Source organism: Macaca fascicularis, chromosome X (assembly GCF_037993035.2).
Source record: "Macaca fascicularis isolate 582-1 chromosome X, T2T-MFA8v1.1".
In the NCBI taxonomy this organism is placed as follows: domain Eukaryota; kingdom Metazoa; phylum Chordata; class Mammalia; order Primates; family Cercopithecidae; genus Macaca; species Macaca fascicularis.
In genome coordinates, this window is record NC_088395.1 from 56,809,981 (window position 1) to 56,831,964 (window position 21,984).

The 21,984-nt window shown below is 51.6% G+C and overlaps 1 protein-coding gene across 2 annotated transcripts in view; it reads left to right on the forward strand.

The window, feature by feature from the left end:
• Window positions 1-21,984, forward strand: part of NBDY (negative regulator of P-body association) — a 109,631-nt gene that overhangs the window by 82,207 nt on the left and 5,440 nt on the right. The window contains exon 3 of one of the 2 annotated variants that reach the window (XM_065538053.1): window positions 20,889-21,047. The exons of the other annotated variant lie outside the window; for it this stretch is intronic. The gene's annotated coding sequence lies outside the window, so the exon portion shown is untranslated. The remainder of the gene's footprint in view (window positions 1-20,888; window positions 21,048-21,984) is intronic. 2 annotated transcript variants of the gene reach the window in all.

The following is a 21,984-nucleotide window of genomic DNA, read 5'->3' on the forward strand; positions in this document are numbered from 1 at the left end:
CCGCAACCCAGACTGAAATACACGCGCACACAGAGACACATGCACACGCAGACACAAACACACAAGTTAAACACGCCCAAGTGGACACACACATACATACACAAACACATTCGGGCGCGCGCGCGCACGCACACACACGTAAGCTCATACTGCCAAAGGGGTGTGAGCTCAAGCATTATCGGACACAGACACGTACACACCACCACTGGCTCGAAAGTGCCCACGATCTCTTCTGCACTGGCTCTAAACGTGCAAAGCGGAACGGGAGACAGACCAGCATTCCTGGCTCCGGTCCTGCGGTCCTGCGTCTTCATGCCATTTATTGGGCAACTAGGACCTTCTCCTGAGAATGAATGCGGAAGTCTGTTATCAGATAGGGCCAAGCAGCAGGTGTGAAACTGGAGCATCCTGGGTCATGCTGCTTGAAAAGGGACCCCACTTTGGAGTAGGGACAGAGAAAGTCCCCTTGGAGTCTTGGCTCTGTGTGATGCTATGAGTATCTGTGGCACGGGGTGGCCTTCTCAGGCCTCCCTGAGCCTCCCTCCTCCCACCCTCCCCTGTGTGAAAGCCAGGTCAGCCTGAGCAGACTCAGATTTGAGTGTGTTGCTGAGTGTCTCTTGTGAGGGAGCCTCCTGCCACAGCCCTGTGGCTGCCTGTTGCCATGTGCCTGCAGCTCCGGGCCTTGGGAGGCCCCCCAGTCCTGGGGCAAATCCTCGTGTAAGTCAGCTGGCTGGCCCGCGCCTTGTCCTGGGGCGGCACCCCTGTGATCCCAGTCCTCCTGTGCCTTCCCAGAGGCCATGATTACGTGTCCTTTGTCTTTTACTTTCTGCACCAGCGGGAGCCAAAAACCCTGAAGAGGGCCAAAGGAAGGGCAGAGGTTGGCAGCCTCCACAGCACTCTCGCAGGGTCTCCAGCCTACTGGTCCTTGGTCCTAGGGTCCTCTAAGTCTGGTGGCGGTCAACCTGGGACCAGGTGTCTGGTTCCTTTCTCTTCTCCGTGTCTTTTAATTCTTCTTCTTCTTCTTCTTCTTCTTCTTCTTCTTCTTCTTCTTCTTCTTCTTCTTCTTCTTATTATTATTATTGTTATTATTATTTCTCCTTCCTCTTTCGTTTTTTTCACAGAGAAAGGGCGGAGGCCCTCGGATTGGAGGGGCAGGGTTGTGGTTGTAGTTGGCATTTGTGGAGCCATACTGCCATCAAGCGGAAACTGTTTCTGGAAACCGGAGGCTGTAGGGCACAAGCACTGGGGAAAGCCCAGGAGCGGAAAAGAGAGGGTGGTGTGGGACCCCAGACTCAAGCCGGACGGGAGAGGAACTCCTCGCTGGCCCTTGGCCTGGGCTCATTCCCAGGATGGCGCCCTGGCTCCACAGCTGTGTGTAAGAAAGGGCAGTCGGGGCGGCCCGCCGTGGCTTCCCCTGGCAGTCTCCAGGAACTGCCAGACATGGGTCGCCCCACACTCAGCGCTCCGAAACTTTTTTTATTTCCCAGACGGGATAGAGGCTTTCTGGGCCCCGTGTGGCCCCAGCCAAGGGCATCCCGGAACGGCCCCCAAAAGAGACCAGAGCAAACGGCCCCATTCTCTGGCTGTCAGCGGCCAGTGGCTTCCCTTGTGCGTATCTCAAAATGGCTGCCGGGGCAGCTCCACCCTGTGGGCTGACTGGTCTTCGGGATGCCTGGCTGATCTGTCTCGGGGCCTCTAGAGTAGCTGCTTCTCCAAGGGGTCCCAATGGCGGGTACGCTTCGTTCTAGGGCTCTAAACCCCGGTCGGGGAAACCCTGGCTTAGAGAGAGTCCACCCAGCCCCGGCGGTCCTCGCTCTTCTGGGTGCCTGGCAGAAGGCAAGTGTCCCTGCAGCCTGCTGTCATGTTCAGAAACACCTTCCGCTGGATGGCACTGTGGCTCCACAAATGGCGGTCAGGTCTTTTCCTTCCCCCACCTTGCCTTGGTCTTTCTCCATTTGCTGCCAACGGAATAAAACAAACGCAAAACCCGCAAAGCGAAGAAACAACGAAAGAAACCGGCCGAGGAGCACCCACCTCACCTACAGCAGGGCTGCCCACCGACGTGGTCACTTTGGGCAAGCCTGCAACAGTAGGAGGGTTCTCTGCCTCCCCTCTTCCCTCTGGATTCTTCTCCTGGGCAGGGTTCCCGGTGAACCAGAGAACCTGAAGAAATTCCACCCTTAGGGCTGTGGCATGGTGGGGGTAGGTCGCACTGCGGGCAGTGCGAGGGGGTACAGGGGGAGGGATATGTGGATGTGTGGGTCTGCATGCGGGCCGCGGCAGATTCCTCTAGGAAATCTGCACAGGCCGCCTGAGCAAGAGACCAGGCTGCATGCTTGTGCGCACCACACTTGTCCCTAGGTAGCACTCTTCCTCTTGGGGAAGCGACCAAAGTTGGATGGAAAGCAGCCAGGTCCAGCAGGCATCCGCACATTGTTGACCCATCGAGCTGCAGGGAGTCGGGCCGGGTGTTTCTTGGGATGGGACTGGAGGGGACGGAGTCCTGGCCGAGGCCTTCAGCTACCTCTCTCTCTCTGGAACCCAGGCACTCATCCGTGCACAGGGTTAGGAGGAGCATTCCGGGTGGGTTTCAGAGGTGGCTCTCCTGGAGAGAGAGCCTCTTGGCATATCTGACGGAGCATGCGTGCTCCCTGGAAGCTGGTGGCTCACCACTTAGTTGCCAGGCATCTTGGTCATTCTACCCAAGTGCATGGGTAGCCAGGGCCCCGACTGCCCCCTTTCGCCTGGGCCCGTCTGATTTCCTGTGCTGCGTGTGGAGGCGGAGGTTGAGCCTTGAGTGTTTTGTGGGGAGAAGGGGCTTGTGGGCGGTGGGGGGGGGGGGGTTACTGTGCTTTGGTTTGATGGAGTGCTCACTGGGCTCTCAAGCTAAACCCTGGTGCTTGCCGGATATTCGGCGGGGGAAAACTCACGAGATGGTCAAGGACAAATTCCGCCGCCCCTTTAGGGTCTCCAGGCAGACAGAAGAAAGCCTGAGGCGGGCCATCATACGGTGCCTACGTTGGGATGCGAAGCCGTGACCGCGTTGCGCTGAAGGTTACATATGCTACTCAGGCCGCTGGGTGCCTGGGCAGCAGCATGGAACACAACGCTCTCCGAATATTGCAAGTGTTTTCTGTCTTTGCTCGTTACAAATCTTCCTGGATGTGTAGGCCACACTGGGAATGAGCATCGCTTCACAGGACAGAAAATTCACCCCACGGGTAATGATTCCCACACTCAGGGGTGTGTGAACCACTCTCACAAGAGGAATGTCATTGTCGTGCGTGGGCCTGCACTCTCACGGCCTTCCGGGAAGAAGACCCACGTGACCATGGAACAGGAGTCACCCCCTTTCTGTCACTTGTCAACAAATGCGGATGTTTGTTCTCATATGTAGGTAGCATGCACCAGGGTGCGCCTCCGGCCGTGCCTAGGGACCACGCGAGAAGAAAAGAATGCAGGAAGATCTGGACTGCATCTTCAGGGTTGGCACTGGGACTCTGAGTGTCAGAGGTCCTCGTTTTTAACTTTTAACTCCCATCACGTCTCAACTTTTTCCTGTCTTCATCTGTGCTTCCATAGGGCCTCGGGCACATACACGTATCCCCACCCATACTCACAGGCTTCTGCGCAGACACCTTCATTCACACCCGGGGCCGGTCGTCTCGGGGGGCGGCGGGGGGGGGGCAGTTTTTCAGCTTTCGACTTCCCTCTTGTCCACCTTTCTTGTTGCTTTCCGCCTTGCTTCCCCATGTTTGCTGACGGAGTGTGCGGGATGGGGTTGAGGTGTGGGCAGCAGGGTGCAGAGCAGCCTCCTGGCCCAACAGGCCTGTGTGCGGACACGGTGCAGACCCCGGCTTAAGGGGCTGACGCTTTCTCCTTGCTGGTGGCTCTTTTCCCGTGTGCCACTCACAGGGCTGCCAGCTGTCCACCTGGGGCACTCTGCATTCTGGTTCGCTCTCAACCTCATTGCTCACTCTGATTCTTTGTGTACTTTCGGAGTTTTCCTCCCTTCACTTTTGTCGTCTTCACTTTCTTCACTTTTCGTCCACCTCTGTTTGGGGAGGTCGGAAGCAGCCTGGAAGGCAGGGTCGACTGCGCGCCGGGATACCGTTAGGGAAAACAGGATTACTTTTCCTAAGGAAAAGCCTAGCTGACCCCTGAGAGGAGAAAGTGGCATTTCCCTTCCCCTTTCTGCCCTGTCTCCCTATTGCCGTGGGTGGCTGATTACCTCTTTTCCCTGGTGTCCAATTCCTCCGCGTTTATTCCCTTGCTCTTTTTTTTGGGGGGGGGGGGATGGTGTGTGGGGGGTAGGTGTCCTTCTCTGCCTTGGCCTTGCAGACTTGGGGCTCGGTAACCCTTGCAGTCGGCTGATGACATCCTCAGGGCAAGGCTCGGCCTGCACCTGTGTCCTCTGTAGCTTCTCTAGGCCTGTTGGCGGATCAAAGTTTTGATCCCATGCAGGAAAGATCCCATCAATAAGAAACTTCCTGGTTGTTTGTCCTTTAATCGGGAGGTGACAGGTGGCTCCTTCTCCCTCGTTGTGTATGTCACCACCCATTGAGGTCTTCCTGAGCTACATCCTCCAGGACAGCTACAGTGGCATGGACCTCCCTCTTTCTTTTCTTGTTCTCCTTCTGTTTCTTCTTCCTATTCCTCCTCCTCCTTCTCTTCTTTTATTCTTCCCTTTCTCCTCTACTTTACCACTTGCTCCTCCTCCTCCAACTTCCTCTCCTCCTCCTCCTCCTCCTCCTCATGCTCCTCCTCTCTCTCTTCCTCCTCTTTCTCCTCCTCCTCCTCCACTTCCTCCTCCTCCTTGTTTGCCTCTTCTTCTTTTTCTCCTTTGGCTTCTGCTTTTGCTTCCTTTTCCCCCTTCACATTCAGATGTGTTCGGGCAAGTGTTCTAGGACACTGCTTCTTTTGTTTTTTTGATGATTTGGCATGGCCCTCTGCAGCACTAGGCCTAGAGGAAGCGTCACTTCTGTTCTCAAAGGAGCACCGATGAAGGTCACCAGTTGAGTCCCTCTGGTCCACCAAAGAGCTGCCCACGTGTTACTTTTCAGTGAAATGTCGTGGTGAACCCACCCTTCACCAGTACCACGTGCGTCGCCTTTATTCCCTCTTCTCCTTGTGGATGCTCTGAGTGTGCCTTCCCGAGCCATTAGGAGCTTTGGCAAGTTTCCCCCTGTGTCCTTTTTGTCTAGTCAAGCCGTGTGAACACATCGATCCGGATTTCAGTGTGTGCAGGCAGGTGTCTCTGCCACGTGTTCATTTGCCCACTGTCAGTCACACGGGCAGGCACCCACACACCGCAGAGGCAGATACACGTGCACGCAATCATGAGAGATTCTGCAACCCAGACTGAAATACACGCGCACACAGAGACACATGCACACGCAGACAAACACACAAGTTAAACACGCCCAAGTGGACACACACATACATACACAAACACATTCGGGCGCGCGCACGCACACACACGTAAGCTCATACTGCCAAAGGGGTGTGAGCTCAAGCATTATCGGACACAGACACGTACACACCACCACTGGCTCGAAAGTGCCCACGATCTCTTCTGCACTGGCTCTAAACGTGCAAAGCGGAACGGGAGACAGACCAGCATTCCTGGCTCCGGTCCTGCGGTCCTGCGTCTTCATGCCATTTATTGGGCAACTAGGACCTTCTCCTGAGAATGAATGCGGAAGTCTGTTATCAGATAGGGCCAAGCAGCAGGTGTGAAACTGGAGCATCCTGGGTCATGCTGCTTGAAAAGGGACCCCACTTTGGAGTAGGGACAGAGAAAGTCCCCTTGGAGTCTTGGCTCTGTGTGATGCTATGAGTATCTGTGGCACGGGGTGGCCTTCTCAGGCCTCCCTGAGCCTCCCTCCTCCCACCCTCCCCTGTGTGAAAGCCAGGTCAGCCTGAGCAGACTCAGATTTGAGTGTGTTGCTGAGTGTCTCTTGTGAGGGAGCCTCCTGCCACAGCCCTGTGGCTGCCTGTAGCCATGTGCCATCCCGAGGTGGTAGACACTACCTGGAGCTCCGGGCCTTGGGAGGCCCCCCAGTCCTGGGGCAAATCCTCGTGTAAGTCAGCTGGCTGGCCCGCGCCTTGTCCTGGGGCGGCACCCCTGTGATCCCAGTCCTCCTGTGCCTTCCCAGAGGCCATGATTACGTGTCCTTTGTCTTTTACTTTCTGCACCAGCGGGAGCCAAAAACCCTGAAGAGGGCCAAAGGAAGGGCAGAGGTTGGCAGCCTCCACAGCACTCTCGCAGGGTCTCCAGCCTACTGGTCCTTGGTCCTAGGGTCCTCTAAGTCTGGTGGCGGTCAACCTGGGACCAGGTGTCTGGTTCCTTTCTCTTCTCCGTGTCTTTTAATTCTTCTTCTTCTTCTTCTTCTTCTTCTTCTTCTTCTTCTTATTATTATTATAATTATTGTTATTATTATTTCTCCTTCCTCTTTCGTTTTTTTCACAGAGAAAGGGCGGAGGCCCTCGGATTGGAGGGGCAGGGTTGTGGTTGTAGTTGGCATTTGTGGAGCCATACTGCCATCAAGCGGAAACTGTTTCTGGAAACCGGAGGCTGTAGGGCACAAGCACTGGGGAAAGCCCAGGAGCGCAAAAGAGAGGGTGGTGTGGGACCCCAGACTCAAGCCGGACGGGAGAGGAACTCCTCGCTGGCCCTTGGCCTGGGCTCATTCCCAGGATGGCGCCCTGGCTCCACAGCTGTGTGTAAGAAAGGGCAGTCGGGGCGGCCCGCCGTGGCTTCCCCTGGCAGTCTCCAGGAACTGCCAGACATGGGTCGCCCCACACTCAGCGCTCCGAAACTTTTTTTATTTCCCAGACGGGATAGAGGCTTTCTGGGCCCCCTGTGGCCCCAGCCAAGGGCATCCCGGAACGGCCCCCAAAAGAGACCAGAGCAAACGGCCCCATTCTCTGGCTGTCAGCGGCCAGTGGCTTCCCTTGTGCGTATCTCAAAATGGCTGCCGGGGCAGCTCCACCCTGTGGGCTGACTGGTCTTCGGGATGCCTGGCTGATCTGTCTCGGGGCCTCTAGAGTAGCTGCTTCTCCAAGGGGTCCCAATGGCGGGTACGCTTCGTTCTAGGGCTCTAAACCCCGGTCGGGGAAACCCTGGCTTAGAGAGAGTCCACCCAGCCCCGGCAGTCCTCGCTCTTCTGGGTGCCTGGCAGAAGGCAAGTGTCCCTGCAGCCTGCTGTCATGTTCAGAAACACCTTCCGCTGGATGGCACTGTGGCTCCACAAATGGCGGTCAGGTCTTTTCCTTCCCCCACCTTGCCTTGGTCTTTCTCCATTTGCTGCCAACGGAATAAAACAAACGCAAAACCCGCAAAGCGAAGAAACAACGAAAGAAACCGGCCGAGGAGCACCCACCTCACCTACAGCAGGGCTGCCCACCGACGTGGTCACTTTGGGCAAGCCTGCAACAGTAGGAGGGTTCTCTGCCTCCCCTCTTCCCTCTGGATTCTTCTCCTGGGCAGGGTTCCCGGTGAACCAGAGAACCTGAAGAAATTCCACCCTTAGGGCTGTGGCATGGTGGGGGTAGGTCGCACTGCGGGCAGTGCGAGGGGGTACAGGGGGAGGGATATGTGGATGTGTGGGTCTGCATGCGGGCCGCGGCAGATTCCTCTAGGAAATCTGCACAGGCCGCCTGAGCAAGAGACCAGGCTGCATGCTTGTGCGCACCACACTTGTCCCTAGGTAGCACTCTTCCTCTTGGGGAAGCGACCAAAGTTGGATGGAAAGCAGCCAGGTCCAGCAGGCATCCGCACATTGTTGACCCATCGAGCTGCAGGGAGTCGGGCCGGGTGTTTCTTGGGATGGGACTGGAGGGGACGGAGTCCTGGCCGAGGCCTTCAGCTACCTCTCTCTCTCTGGAACCCAGGCACTCATCCGTGCACAGGGTTAGGAGGAGCATTCCGGGTGGGTTTCAGAGGTGGCTCTCCTGGAGAGAGAGCCTCTTGGCATATCTGACGGAGCATGCGTGCTCCCTGGAAGCTGGTGGCTCACCACTTAGTTGCCAGGCATCTTGGTCATTCTACCCAAGTGCATGGGTAGCCAGGGCCCCGACTGCCCCCTTTCGCCTGGGCCCGTCTGATTTCCTGTGCTGCGTGTGGAGGCGGAGGTTGAGCCTTGAGTGTTTTGGGGGGAGAAGGGGCTTGTGGGCGGTGGGGGGGGGGGGGGGGGTTACTGTGCTTTGGTTTGATGGAGTGCTCACTGGGCTCTCAAGCTAAACCCTGGTGCTTGCCGGATATTCGGCGGGGGAAAACTCACGAGACGGTCAAGGACAAATTCCGCCGCCCCTTTAGGGTCTCCAGGCAGACAGAAGAAAGCCTGAGGCGGGCCATCATACGGTGCCTACGTTGGGATGCGAAGCCGTGACCGCGTTGCGCTGAAGGTTACATATGCTACTCAGGCCGCTGGGTGCCTGGGCAGCAGCATGGAACACAACGCTCTCCGAATATTGCAAGTGTTTTCTGTCTTTGCTCGTTACAAATCTTCCTGGATGTGTAGGGCAGGCCCAATCCTGTTGCGGAGATTACTTGTCTCTAGGCAGCAGTCTTTCTCTTGTGGAAGGTATAAAATCTTAGATGCAAAGCAGCCAGTTCCAAGAGGTATCCACACATTGTTAACCCATTCAGCTGCAGGGATTTGGGCAGGATGTTTCTTGCGACGGGAGTGGATGAGATGGACTGAGGCCTTCAGCGACTTCTGTCACTGGAGCCCAGGCACACATTTGTGCCCAGAAGTGGTATGGGTATTTCCGGCGAAGTTCTGAGTTGACTGTTCTGGAGAGAAAGCCACTTGGCATGTCTGATGGAGCATGCATGCTTACTGAAACATGGTGGTTCACCAGTTTGTTGTTTTGGCATCTTGGTCATTCTGTCAAAGTGCATGCGTAGCCAGGGCGCAGTCTGTGCTCGCTTTCACCTGGGCCCCATCTGTTTTCCTGTGCTGCGTGTGGAAGGAGAGGTTTCACATGGAGTATTTTAATTGGTGATTGGGCAACTGTGCCTTGGTTTGATACAGAGCTCTCTGGGGTCCTCAAGTTAAACTCTGGTGGTTGCTGGATATTCATCCAGATAAATGAATGAGACAGTCGAGGACAAATTATTCCTGCCCTTTAGGGTCTCCATTCAGACATAAGAAAGCCTGACATGGGCTATCATACAGAGCCCACGTTGGGATGCAAAGCCATGACCGTGTTGCTCTAAAGGTTACTTAATCTATCCATGCCGCTCGGTTTCTGGGCAGCAGCTTGGATCACAATGCTCTCTGAATACTGCAACTGTTCTCTGTCTTTGCTTGTTACAAATCTTTCTGGATGTGTAGGCTGCACTGGGAACAGACAGAGTTTCATAGGACAGAAAATTTACCCCATGGGTAATGATTCCCACCATCAGGTGTGTGTGAATCACTCTCACAAGAGGAAGGTCAATCTCGTGTGTGGGCCTGCACTCTCTGTGCATTATATGAAGAAGACTCACATGACCATGGAACAGGCATCACCCCGTTTCTTTCAATTGTCAACAAATGTAGGTCCTTTTTTCATATGTAGGTAGCATCGTGGGGTGCCTCTGGCCCTTCCTAGGGAAAACATGAGAAGAAAAGAATGCAGGAAGATCTGGACTGTGTCTTTAGGGTTGGCATTGAGACTCTGAGTTTCAGAGGTTCTCATTTTTAACCTTTAACTCTCTTCATGTCTGAAGTTTTTCCTGTCTTCGTCTGTGCTTGTATAGGTCCTCAGGCACATCCATGTATCCCTACCCATACTCACAAGTGTCTGCCCAGACACCTTTATTTACACCTGTGTCTGGTCTTCTAGGCTGCTCTCAGTGGGCAGTTTTTCAGTTTTCCGGTTCCCTCTTAATCTTTCTTGTCCCTTTCTGTCTGACTTCCCAGTATTTGCTGGCATAATGTTCAGGATGGGGTTGGGGTGTGGGCAGCGGGGACCAGGGCAGCCCCCTGGCCTAACAGGCCTCTGTGCAGACGCGGTGGAGATCTGGGCTTATGGGACTGACTCTTTCTCCTGGCTGATGGCCCCCTCTGTGAGCCCACAGGAGGCCACTTGGGCTGCCAGCTGTCCACCTGAGGCACACTGCATTCCAGTTCACTCTCAACCTCATTGCTCACTCTGATTCTTTGTGTACTTTTGGAGGTTTTCTCCCTTCACTTTGTTCTTCGTTACTCTCTTTACTTTTCATCCACTTTTGTTTGGGGAGGTCACGATCAGCCTGGTAGTCAGGGTCGACTGGGCTAGGGAACACCCTTAGGGAAAACAGACTTATTTTTCCTAAGGAAATTAGAAGGACCCCAGCTGATCCCTGCAAGGAGTGATTGACATTTGCTTCCCCTTTCTGCCCTCTCTCCATATTGCTATTTGTGGCCGATTATCTCTTTTCCCTGATGTACATTTCCTCCCCGTTTTTCATCTTCCTCTCTTTTGGGGGGTCCTTCCCCGCCTTGGCCTTGTAGGCTTGGGGCTCAGTGGTTCCTTGCAATCTGCTGATGACATCCTCAGGGCACTGTTCAGCCTGCACCTGTGTCCTCTGTAGCTCCTGCAGGCCTATTTGTGGATCAAAGCTTTTGATCACATTCAGGAAAGATCCCATTGACAAGAAGCTTCTCGGTTGTGTGTCCTTTAAGTGGGATGTGACCGGTGGCTCCCTGACACTCGTTGTGTACGTCTTCACACATTCAGGCCCCCTGAACTAGATCCTTCAGGAGAGATACAGTGGCATGGACCTCCCACTTTCTATTATTTTTCTCCTTCTGGTTCTTCTTCTCTTCTTACTCCTGCTCCTCTTCTTTATTCTTTCTCCTCTCCTCCTCCTCCTTCTTTCTTCCCCTTTTCCTTCCCCTTCCCCTCCTTCTCCTCCTTCTCCTTCTTCTTCCTCTTCCTCTTCTTCTCTCTTTCTTCTTTCCTTTTCCTCCTCCCCCCCTCCTCCTCCTTCTCCTCCTCCTCCTTCTTCTTTTCTTTTTCTCCTTCTTCTTTTCTTTTTCTCCTTTTTCTTTCTCTCCTTCTTTTCTATTTCTCCTTCTACATATTTTTTTCTACTTTTCTTTTTCTTCTACTACTTGTTCTTCTTTCTTTCTTTTCTTTTCTTTTCTTTTTTTTTAATTTTTTTTTCACTTTCGGATTTCTGCTTGCAAGTGTTCTAGCAGATTGCTTCTTCTTCTCCTTGGTGATGGGGGATGTCCCTCTTCAGCTCTAGGCCTCAAGAAAGGCTTCACTTTTCTTCCTAAAAGAACAGCAATTAAGGTCACCAGTTCAGTCCTTCTTTTCCACCAAAAAGCTGCCCTCGTGTTACTTTTAAGTGAAATGTCATGGCAAACACACCCTGTACCTAGTACCTTATCGCCCACCGTTCTTTCCTGTTCTCCTTGTGGACTCTCTAAATGTGTAATCCTGAGTCAGTAGGAGCCTCAGCAATTCGTTATGTTGTTCCCCCATTGCCTTTCCTTCTAGTCAAGTCAGGTGAACAAAACGATACGTATTTCAGTGTGTACAGTCAGCCTGTCTCTGCCACATGCCAATTTGCCCACTCTCACTCACACAAGCAGGAACCCACAGACCACAGACACAGAACACATGCACGCACTCACAAGCAACCCCACAACCAGAAATGAAATCACAAATCCATACACACATGGAGATACACGCAGATGCAGACACAAACACACATGCAGACACACACATGCGGGCACACCGACACACAAAGTCGCACATACACAACACAGACAAATAAACAGGTAACCTCACATGGGCACAGGGGTTCGGGTTCAAGCATTCTCACACTTAGAGCTAAACAAACATACAAAGCCACAGCATGAGACTGCATGCACTCTCTCATACAAGCTCTCAATCGCTGACAAGCAACGGGCCATGGGCAAGCATTTGTGGCTTCAGGCCTGGGTCCTCATGCCGTTGATTGGGCAACTTGGCTTTCTCCTGAAAATGAATGTGGGCATTCTTTTATCAGAAAGGCCACAGCAGTGGATGTGAAACTGGAGTGTCCTGGGTCAACCTGCTTAAAAACGGACTCCCTTTTCAGGTAGAGGCAGAGAGTCCTGTTGGGAGCCTTAGCCCTTTGTGATGTCATGGGAATCTGTAGTGCGTGGTGGCCTTTTTGAGTCCCTCTAAGCCACCATCCTCCCACCCCTGACTATGTAAAAGCCAGGACAGCCTGTGCAGCGTCAGACTTGTGTGAGTTGCTGAGTGTGCTCTCTAAGTGATGCACCTGCCTCAGGTCCTGTGGCTCCTGGTTGAACAGTCTGCCCATTCTGGTGACCTCCATCTGCCAGTCCAAGGAGGTAAACTCTACCTAGAGCTCCAGCCTTCGGGAGGACCCCTAGTTCTGCCGTAAAACCTTGTGTAAGCCAGCTGAGTGACCAGCCCCTTGTCCTGGAACAGCAGCCCTTTAATCCCAAGTCTCTTGTGGTGTCCCAGTGCCCATGATTATGTGTCATTTGTCTTTTACTTTCTGTAGGAGCAGGAGACGTGAAACCTGTAGAAGGCCAAAGGAAGGGCAAAGACTGTCTGTCTAAACAGGATTCCCTCAGGGTCTCCAGCCTACTGGTCCTTGGTCATTGGGACCTGTGAGTTTGGTGGTCAACCTGGGACCAGGTGGCTGGTTCTTTCCTCTCCCCCCTGTCTTTTTCTCTTTCTCCTTCATATTTGCTCTTCTCACATTGGAAAAGACAGAGGCCTTCAGAGTGGAGGAGCAGGGTTACAATTGTACTTGGCATTTGTGGAGCCATACTGCCATCAAGTGGAAATCGTTTCTGGAAATGGGAGGTACCTGATCTCACGTGCTGAGGAAAGTTCAGGAGTGCCAGACAGATGTTGGTGTGGGGCCCCCAAGTCTGAAACTGAGAGAACTCCTGTCTGGCCCAAGGTCTATGCTCATTCCCAGGATAGAGCCCTGGCTCCACAGCTCTCTTTGTAAGAATGGACAGGCAGTGGCGGCCCACCATGGGTTCCCCTGGCAGCCCCCAGAGACTACTTGGCATGAGTTGCCCCACCCCAACATCCCAAAACTTCTTTGTTCCCAGGGAGGATAGGGTGCCCCTTGCCCCTGCGTGGTCCCAGCCAAGGGCACCCCTGAACCCTCCACAAAAGAGACCAGAGTAAATGGCCCCAGTCTCAGCCATCAGTGAACAGTGGTTTTTCTTAAAACCCATTTCAAGATGGGGAAACTCCGCCCACTGGGCTGACTGGTCTTGGGGCTGCCAGACTGTTCTGTCCCCGGGCCTCTAGATTAGCTGCTTCTTCACAGAGTTCCAATAGCAGGTACACTTCTTTAAGGGCTCTGAACCCCGGTGGGGAAAACCCTGGCTTGGGCCTAGTCTACCCAGCCCAGCACATCCACACTGATATCTGTGCCTGGAAGAAGGCAAGTGTACTTGCAACCTGTTGTCATGTTAAGAAACACCTTCCGCTGGATGGCACTGTGGCTCCATAAATGTCAATCACCCCTTTTCCTTCCTCCACTTTGCCTTTCTTTCCTTCCTTTTGCTGCCAACCAAACAAAACAAACACCAAAAAACAAAGAAACAAAGAAACTGCCCTAGGAGCACCCACCTTATCTTCAGCAGGGCTCCCCACCTATGTGGTTACTTTGGGGAAACTTGTAACAGTAGGAGTGATCTCTGCCTCTCTCCTACCTTCTGGATTCTTCTCTGGGCAGGGGGTCCCAGTAATCCAGAGGAGCCACTTTTGCTGTGGATTTGTAGCACTGGGGGCAGTGTGAGCGGGTACGGTGGGAGGGGTGTGTGGGTGTTTAGGCCTGTGTGTGGGCCACTGCAGATTCTTCTATGAATCTGCACAGGCCTCCTCAGAAGGAGACCGGTGCCTGCCTAGGGAAAACATAGGAAGAAAAGAATGCAGGAAGATCTGGACCATGTCCTTAGAGGTGGCAAGGTGACTCTGAGTGTCAGAAGTCCTCGTTTTTAACATTTAACTCCCATCCCATCTAACTTTTTTCCTGTCTTCATCTGTGCTTCTATATGTTCTCACGCACATACTTGTATCCCCAATACTCACTAAAAGGTGTCTGCCTAGGCATCTCCATTCACACTCAGCTCCCCCCATCTAGGTAACTCTCAATGGGCAGGGTTCTTCAGATTCCCAGTTTTCTCTTGTTCATTTTTGTTCTCCCTTTCTGTCTGGCTTCCCAATATTTGCTGGTGGAATGTGTGGGATGGTGTGGGGGTGGAGGCAGTGGGGAGCAGGGCAGTCTGTTGACTCCACTGGCTTCTGTGTGGACCCAGTACAAACCCTGGCCCAAGGGTCTGATGCTTTTTTCTGGCAGGTGACTCTTCTTGTATGATGGCACAAAAGGCCATTTGGGCAGCCACCTTTCCACCTGGGACATCCAGCATTTCTCTTCACTCTCATCCTCATTGCGTACCCTGATTCTTTGTGTACTTTTGTAGTTTTTCTTCCTTCACTTTTTTATTCTTCACTGTCTTTGCTTTTCATCAATTTCTGGTTTGGGGAGGTCAGGATCAGCCTGCAAAATCAGGGTCGGGTGGGCACAGGAATGCCCTTAGGGAGAGTAAGCCTTTTCCTAAGGAAATCAGAAGGACCCTGGCTGATCCCTGGGGGTGTAAGTAGCATCCTCCTCCCCTATCTTCCTTCTCTCAGTATTGCCATACGTGGCTCATTACCTCCTTTCTCTGGTATCCATTTCCTCCCCGTTTTTCATCTCTCCTCCCACCCATTTCTGGGGTACTTCCCTGCCTAGGCCTTGTAGACTAGAAGCTCGTGGCCCCTTGCAGTGCGATGACATCTGGAGGGCATGGCTCAGCCTGCACCTCTGTCCTCTGTAGCTTCTCTAAGCCTACTTGTAGATCAAAGCCCTTGATACCACTCGGAAGAGAACCCATCAACAAGAAGTTTCTTGGTGTTGTGTCATTTCACCGGGACATCACTGGTTTCTCCTTGCCACTTGTTGTGTATGTCACCATGCAGTGAGACACCCCTGAACTAGATCCTTCAGGACAGCTCCTGTGGCATGAAGCTGCCACTTCTTGTTCTTGTTGTCTTTCTGGTTCTTCTTCCTCTTCCTCCTCTTTTTTCTTTGTCTTTTTCTTCTCCTTCTTCTCTTTCTCCTTCTCCTTCTCATTTTTCTCCTCTTTCTTCTTATTCTCTTTTTCCTTTTACTTTTGGCTCTTGGCGGGTCAAGCATTACGCTGAGACTGCTTCTTCCTCTGCTCCTGGTGATGCAGGATGCCCCTTTGCAGAATGAAAGTGAGAAAGACCTCACTTTTGTTCTTAAAGGAGCAGAGATGAAGGTCACCAGTTCAGTCCCTCTGGTGCTCCACAAAGATGCCCATGTGTTACTTTTCATGAAATGTCACCATGAACCCACTCCTTAACCTGTTCTTCGTGGCTCACCGTTCTTTCCTATTCTCTTTGTGGATGCTCTAAATGTGTAATCCTGAGCCAGTAGAAGCCTCAGCATGTTGTCCCCCTTTGCCTTTTCTTTCAATCCAGCCATGTGAACACAACGATCCAGATTTCAGTGTGTACAGGCAGGCTGTCTCTCCCACGTGCCCATTTGCCCACTCTCACTCACACAGGCAGGTACCCAGAGACAACAGACACAGACACAATCACAGGCACTCAAAGGGAACCCCCCAACAACCACAAATATAATCACAAACACACATGCACAGGGAGATACACAGACACAAACACATACACTAACACATGCACACACACACGCACAAACTCATAGACACACATGCACACACACACACACAAATCCTCACACAGGCACAGGGTCGTGGGCCCAAGCATTCTCCCACACAGATGCACACACACATGCGTCGCCACAGGCACGAGACTGCCCACGAACTCTCCCATAAAGGCTGTCTGTCGGCCACAGGCAATGGGTTATGGGTGAGGATTCGTGGCTCCAGGCCTGGGTCACTATACTGTTGATTGGGCAACTAGGGCCTTCTCCTGCGAATGAATGCGGAAGTCTGTTATCAGATAAGCCCCAGCAGCCAGTGTGAAACTGGAGCCTCCTGGGTCAACCTGTTTAAAAAGGGACCACACTTTGGGTAGAGGCAGGGAGTCCCCTTGGGACCCTTGGCCCTCTGTGATGCCATGGGAATCTGTGTTGCATGGTGGCCTTCACCAGCTCCCCTAAACCACCCTCCTGTCACCCCATTCCCCCTCACACCCCGTGTGAAAGCCAGGGCAGCCTGCACAGAGTCCAACTTGAGTCAGTTGCTGAGTATCCCCTCTGAAGGAGACTCCTGCCACATGCCTTGTGACTGCCTGTTGAGTCATTCGCCGGTTTTGGTGACCTCCATGTGCCAGCCCAAGGTGGTAAACTCTACCTGGAGCTCCTGGCCCTGGTAGAGCCACCAGTCCTGCAGCAAAACCTTGGTTAATTCAACTGGGTGACCAGCACCTTGTCCTGGGGCAGCAGCCCCATGATCCCAGTCTTCCTGTGGTTTCCCAGTGGCCATGATTACCTATCATTTGTCTTCTATTTTTATGCATGAGCATGAGCCATGAAACCTGGAGAGCGCCAAAGGAAAAGCAAAGGCTGGCTGCATAAGGAGGATTCCCGCAGTGTCTCGGGCCTACTGGTCCTAGGTCATAGGGTCCCTTAAGTTTGGTGGTCAACCTGAGACCAGGTGGCTGGTTCCCTTTTGTCCTCCCTGTCTTTTTTTGTTTCTCTTTCCCTTTTCTTTTTTCACATTGGAAAGGGTGGAGGCTGTCGGACTGCAGGGGCAGAGTTAAGCTTGTAGTTCGTGTTTGTAGAGCCATACTGCCATCGAGCGGAATCTGTTTCTGGAAACCGGAGGCAGCTGGGCACTAGTGCTGGAGAAATCCCGGGAGCACGAAAGAGATGGTGGCGGCGTGGGGCCCCCAGGCTGAAGCCGGACGAGAGAGGAACTCCTGGCTGGCCCTTTGCCTTTTCTCATTACCAGGATGGCGCCCGGGCTCCACAGCCCTCTCCGAAAAAAAGGGCAGGAAGGGGCGGCCCTCCATGGGTTCCCCTGTCCATCTCCAGGAATTGCCGGGCAGGAGTCGTCCCGCGCACAGCACCCCAAAGCTCCTTGGTTCACTGGGAGGACAGGGGACCTCTGGCCCCAGCGTGATTCCAGGCAAGAGGACCCCAGAACTCCCCACAAAAGAGACCCGTGTAAGCGACCCCAGTCTCAGCCGTCACTAGTCAGTGGCTTCTCTTAAGCCCACCTCAAGATGGCTGCCGGGGCACCTCCGCCGCCTGAGCTGACTGGTCTTGGGGCTGCCTGGCTGCTCTGTCCCTGGGCCTCTAGATTAGCTGCTTCTCCATGGGGTCCAAATGGCAGGCAGACTTCCTTCAAGGGCTCGGAACCACGAAGGGGGAAACCCTGGCTTAGTCAGAGTCCACCCAACCCGACATATTCTCGCTGAAGTCTGTGCCTGTCAGAAGGCAAGTGTTCCTGCAGCCTGTCGTGTTCAGAAACAACTGCCTCTGGATGGCAGTGTGGCTCCAGAAATGGCAGTCACTTATTTCCCTTGCCTTTCTCTTTCTCCTTTTGCTTCCAACAAAACAAAACAAACAACAATCAAATAAAATAAAACAAAAAGAAAAGAAACAAAGAAACCGGCCAAGGAGCACTCACCTCACCTACAGCAGGACTCCCCACCTACCTGGTCTCTTTGGGGAAACCCGCAACAATCGAAAGGCTCTCTGCCTCCCTCCTTCCCTCTGGATTCTCGGGCAGTGGTCCCAGTAAATTAGAGGAGCCTATCCTCAAGAAATCCCACCCTTGGGACTGTGGTATGGTGGGGATAGGTCACACTGGGGGCAGTGTGAAGGTACAGTGGAAGGGGTGTGTGAGTGCGTGGGCTGCTTGTGGGCCACTGCTGATTGCTTCTCTGAATTTGCACAAGCCTCATAAGGAGACCAGGCTGCCTGCTTGTGCGCAGCACACTTGTCAATAGGCAGCACACTCTTTCTTGGGGAAGAGACAAAAGCTTGGATCAAAGCAGCCAGGTCCAACAGGTGTCCATAGATTGTTGAACCTTCTAGCAGAAGGGAGTCGGGCAGGGTGTCTGTATTCTCTGATGGTAGTTTGTATTTCTGTGGGATCAGTGGTGATATCCCCTTTATCATTTTTTTATTGCATCTATTTGATTCTTCTCTCTTTTCTTCATTAGGCTGGCTAGCAGTCTATCTATTTTTTTGATCTTTTCAAAAAACCGGCTCTTGGATGCATTGATTATTTTTTGACGGGTTTTTCCTGTCTCTGTATTCTTCAGTTCTGATCTGATCCTAGTTATTTCTTGCCTTCTGCTAGATTTTGAATTTGTTTGCTTCTGCTTCTCTGTTTCTTTTAAATGTGATGTTATGGTGTTGATTTTAGATCTCTCCTGCTTTCTCTTGTGGGCATTTAGTGCTATAAATTTCCCTCTACACACTGCTTTAAACGTGTCCCTGAGATTCTGGTACGTTGTGTCTTTGCTTTCATTCGTTCAAAGAACATCTTTATTTCTGCTTTCATTTCATTATTTACCAAGTAGTTATTCAGATGCAGATTGTTCTGTTTTCATGTAGTTGTACAGTTTTGAGTGAGTTTCTTAATCCTGAGTTATAATTTAATTCACTGTGGTCTTTGAGACTGTTTGTTATAGTTTCCGTTTTGCATTTGCTGAGGAGTGTTTTACTTCCAACTGTGTGGTCAGTTTTAGAATAAGTGCAATGTGCTGCTGAGAAGAATGTATATTCCATTGATTTGAGGTGGAGAGTTCTGTAGATGTCTATTAAGTTCACTTGGTCCAGAGCTGAGTTCAAGTCCTGGATATCCTTGTAAATTTTCTTTCTCATTGATCTGTCTAATACTGACAGTGGGGTGTTAAAGTCTCCCACTATTTTTGTGTGGGAGTGTAAGTCTCTTTGTAGGTCTCTAAGAACTTGCTTTATGAATCTTGGTGCTCCTGTATTGGGTGCACATATATTTAGTATAGTTAGCTCTTCTTGTTGCATTGATTTCTTTACCATTATGTAATGTCCTTCTTTGTCTCTTTTGATCTTTGCTCATGTAAACTCTGTCTTATCAGAGACTAGGATTGCTTTTTTTTTTGCTTTTTTTCCCTGCTTTATTTTGCTTTCCATTTGCTTCATAAATATTCCTCCATCCCTTTATGTTGAGCCTATGTGTGTCTTTGCACATGGGATGGGTCTCCTGAATACAGCACAGCAATGGGTCCTGACTCTTTATCCAATTTGCCAGTCTGTGTCTTTTCTTTGGGGCATTTAGTCCGTTTTCATTTAAGGTTAATATTATTGTGTGTGCATTTAATCCTGTCATTATGATGCTAGCTGGTTATTTTGCCTGTTAATTGATGCAGTTTCTTCAGCATGTTGATAGTCTTTACAATTTAACATTGTTTTGCAGTGGCTGGTACTGGTTGATCCTTTCCATGTTTCGTGCTTCCTTCAGGAGCTCTTGTAAGGCAGGCCTGGTGGTGACAAAATCTCTCAGCATTTGCTTGTCTGTAAAGGATTTTATTTCTCCTTTGCTTATGAAACTTAGTTTGGCTGAATATGAAATTTTGGGTTGAAAATTCTTTTCTTTAAGAAAGTTGAATATTGGCCCCACTCTTTTCTGGCTTGTAGGATTTCTCCCGAGAGATCTGCTATTATTCTGATTGTCTTCCCTTTGTGGCTAACCCAACCTTTCTCTCTGTCTGCCCTTAATATTTTTTCCTTCATTTCAACCTTGGTGAATCTGATGATTATGTGTCTTGGGGTTGCTCTTCTCAAGGAGTATCTTTTTGGTGTTTGCTGTATTTTCTGAATATGAATGTTCACCTGCCTTGTTAGGTTGGGGAAGTTCTCCTGGGTAATATCGTGAAGAATCTTTTCCAACTTGGTTCCATTCTCCCCGTCACTTTCAGGTGCACAAATCAAATGAAGTTTTGGTCTTTTCACATAGTCCCATATTTCTTGGAGGCTTTGCTCATTTCTTTGGTCTCTTTTTTCTCTAATTTTGTCTTCTTGCTTTATTTCATTGAGTTGATCTTCAATCTGTGATATCCTTTCTTCTGCTTGATTGATTCAGCTATTTATACCTGTGTATGCTTCACAAAGTTCTCGTGCTGTGTTTTTCAGTGCCATTAGGTCCTTTATCTTCCTCTCTAAACTGGTTATTCTAGTTAGCAATTCATGTAATCTTTTTTCATCTAAACTAACTTCCTTGCATTGGGTTAGAACATGTTCCTTTAGCTTGGAGGAGTTTGTTAGTACTCACCTTTTCTTTTCTTTTTTTCTTTTTTTTTTTTTTTTTTTGAGATGGAGTCTCACTCTGTCGCCCAGGCTGGAGTGCAGTGACCAGATCTCAGCTCACTGCAAGCTCTGCCTCTCGGGTTTACGCCATTCTCCTGCCTCAGCCTCCCGGATAGCTGGGACTACAGGCTCCCGCCACCTCACCCGGCTAGTTTTTTGTATTTTTTAGTAGAGACGGGGTTTCACCGTGTTAGCCAGGATGGTCTCGATCTCCTGACCTCATGATCCACCCGTCTCGGCCTCCCAAAGTGCTGGGATTACAGGCTTGAGCCACTGTGCCCGGCCTTACTCACCTTTTCAAGCCTACTTCTGTTAATTTTTCCAAATCATTCTCAGTTTTGTTCCTTTGCTGGCGAGGAGTTGTGATTCTTTGGAGAAGAAATGTTCTGGTTTTTGGAATTTTCAGCATTTTTGTGCTGGTTTCTCCCCGTCCTCATGGATTTATCTACCTTTGGTCTTTGAAGTTGGTGACCATCAGCTGAGGTCTCTGATTGAATGTCCTTTTTGTTGATGTTGATACTATTCCTTTATGTTTGTTAGTTTCTCTTCTAACAATCTGGCCCCTCTGCTGCAGGTCTGCTGGAATTTTCTGGAGGTCCACTCCAGACCCTGTTTGCCTGGGTATCACTAGTGGAGGCTGCAGACCAGCAAAGATTGCTGCCTGTTCTTTCCTCTGGAACCTTTGTCCCAAAAGGACACCTGCCAGATGCCAGCCAGAGCTCTTCTGTATGAGGTATCTGTCGGCCCCTGCTGGGAGGTGTCTCCCAGTCAGGATACACGAGTGTCAGGGACTCACTTGAGGAGCCAGTCTGTCCGTTATCAGAGCTTGAATGTTGTGGTGGGAGATCTGCTGCTCTAGTCAGAAGTACCAGGCAGGGATGTTTACGTCTGCTGAAGCTGCACCCCCAACTGCCCCTTCCCCCAGGTGCTCTGTCCCAAGGAGGTGGGGTTTTATTTATAAGTCCCTGACTGTGGCTGCTGCCTTTCTTTCAGAGATGCCCTGTGCAGAGAGGAGGGAATCTGGAGAGGCAGGTTGGCCGCAGTGGCCTTGCTGAGCTGCGGTGGGCTCCACCCAGTTCAAACTTCCTGGCAGCTTTGTTTACACTGTGAGGGTAAAACCGCCTACTTAAGCCTCAGCAATGGCAGATGCCCCTCCCCCCACCAAGCTCCAGCATCCCAAGTCAAACTCAGACTGGTGTGCTAGCAGCGAGAATTTCAAGCCAGTAGATCTTAGCTTGCTGGGTTCCATGGGGTTGGGACCCGCCGAGCCAGACCAGTTGGCCCCCTGGCTTCAGCCTCCTTTCCAGGGGAGTGAATGGTTTTGTCTGACTGGACTTCTGGGTGCCACTGGGGTATGGAAAAAAAAAAAAAAAACCACTTCTGTGGCTAGCTTGGTGTCTGCCCAAATGGCCATCCAGTTTTGTGCTGGAAACCCAGGGTCCTGGTGGCATGGGTACCGGAGTGTATCTCCTGGTCTGCGGGTTGTGAAGACCATGGGAAAAGTGCAGTATCTGGGCTGGAGTGCATGGTACAGTCCCTAATGGCTTCCCTTGGCTAGAAGAGGGAATTCCCTGATGCCTTGCACTTCCCTGGTGAGGTGACACCCCCACCCTGCTTTGGCTCACCCTCCTTAGGCTGCACCCACAGTCCAACCAGTCCCAGTGAGATGA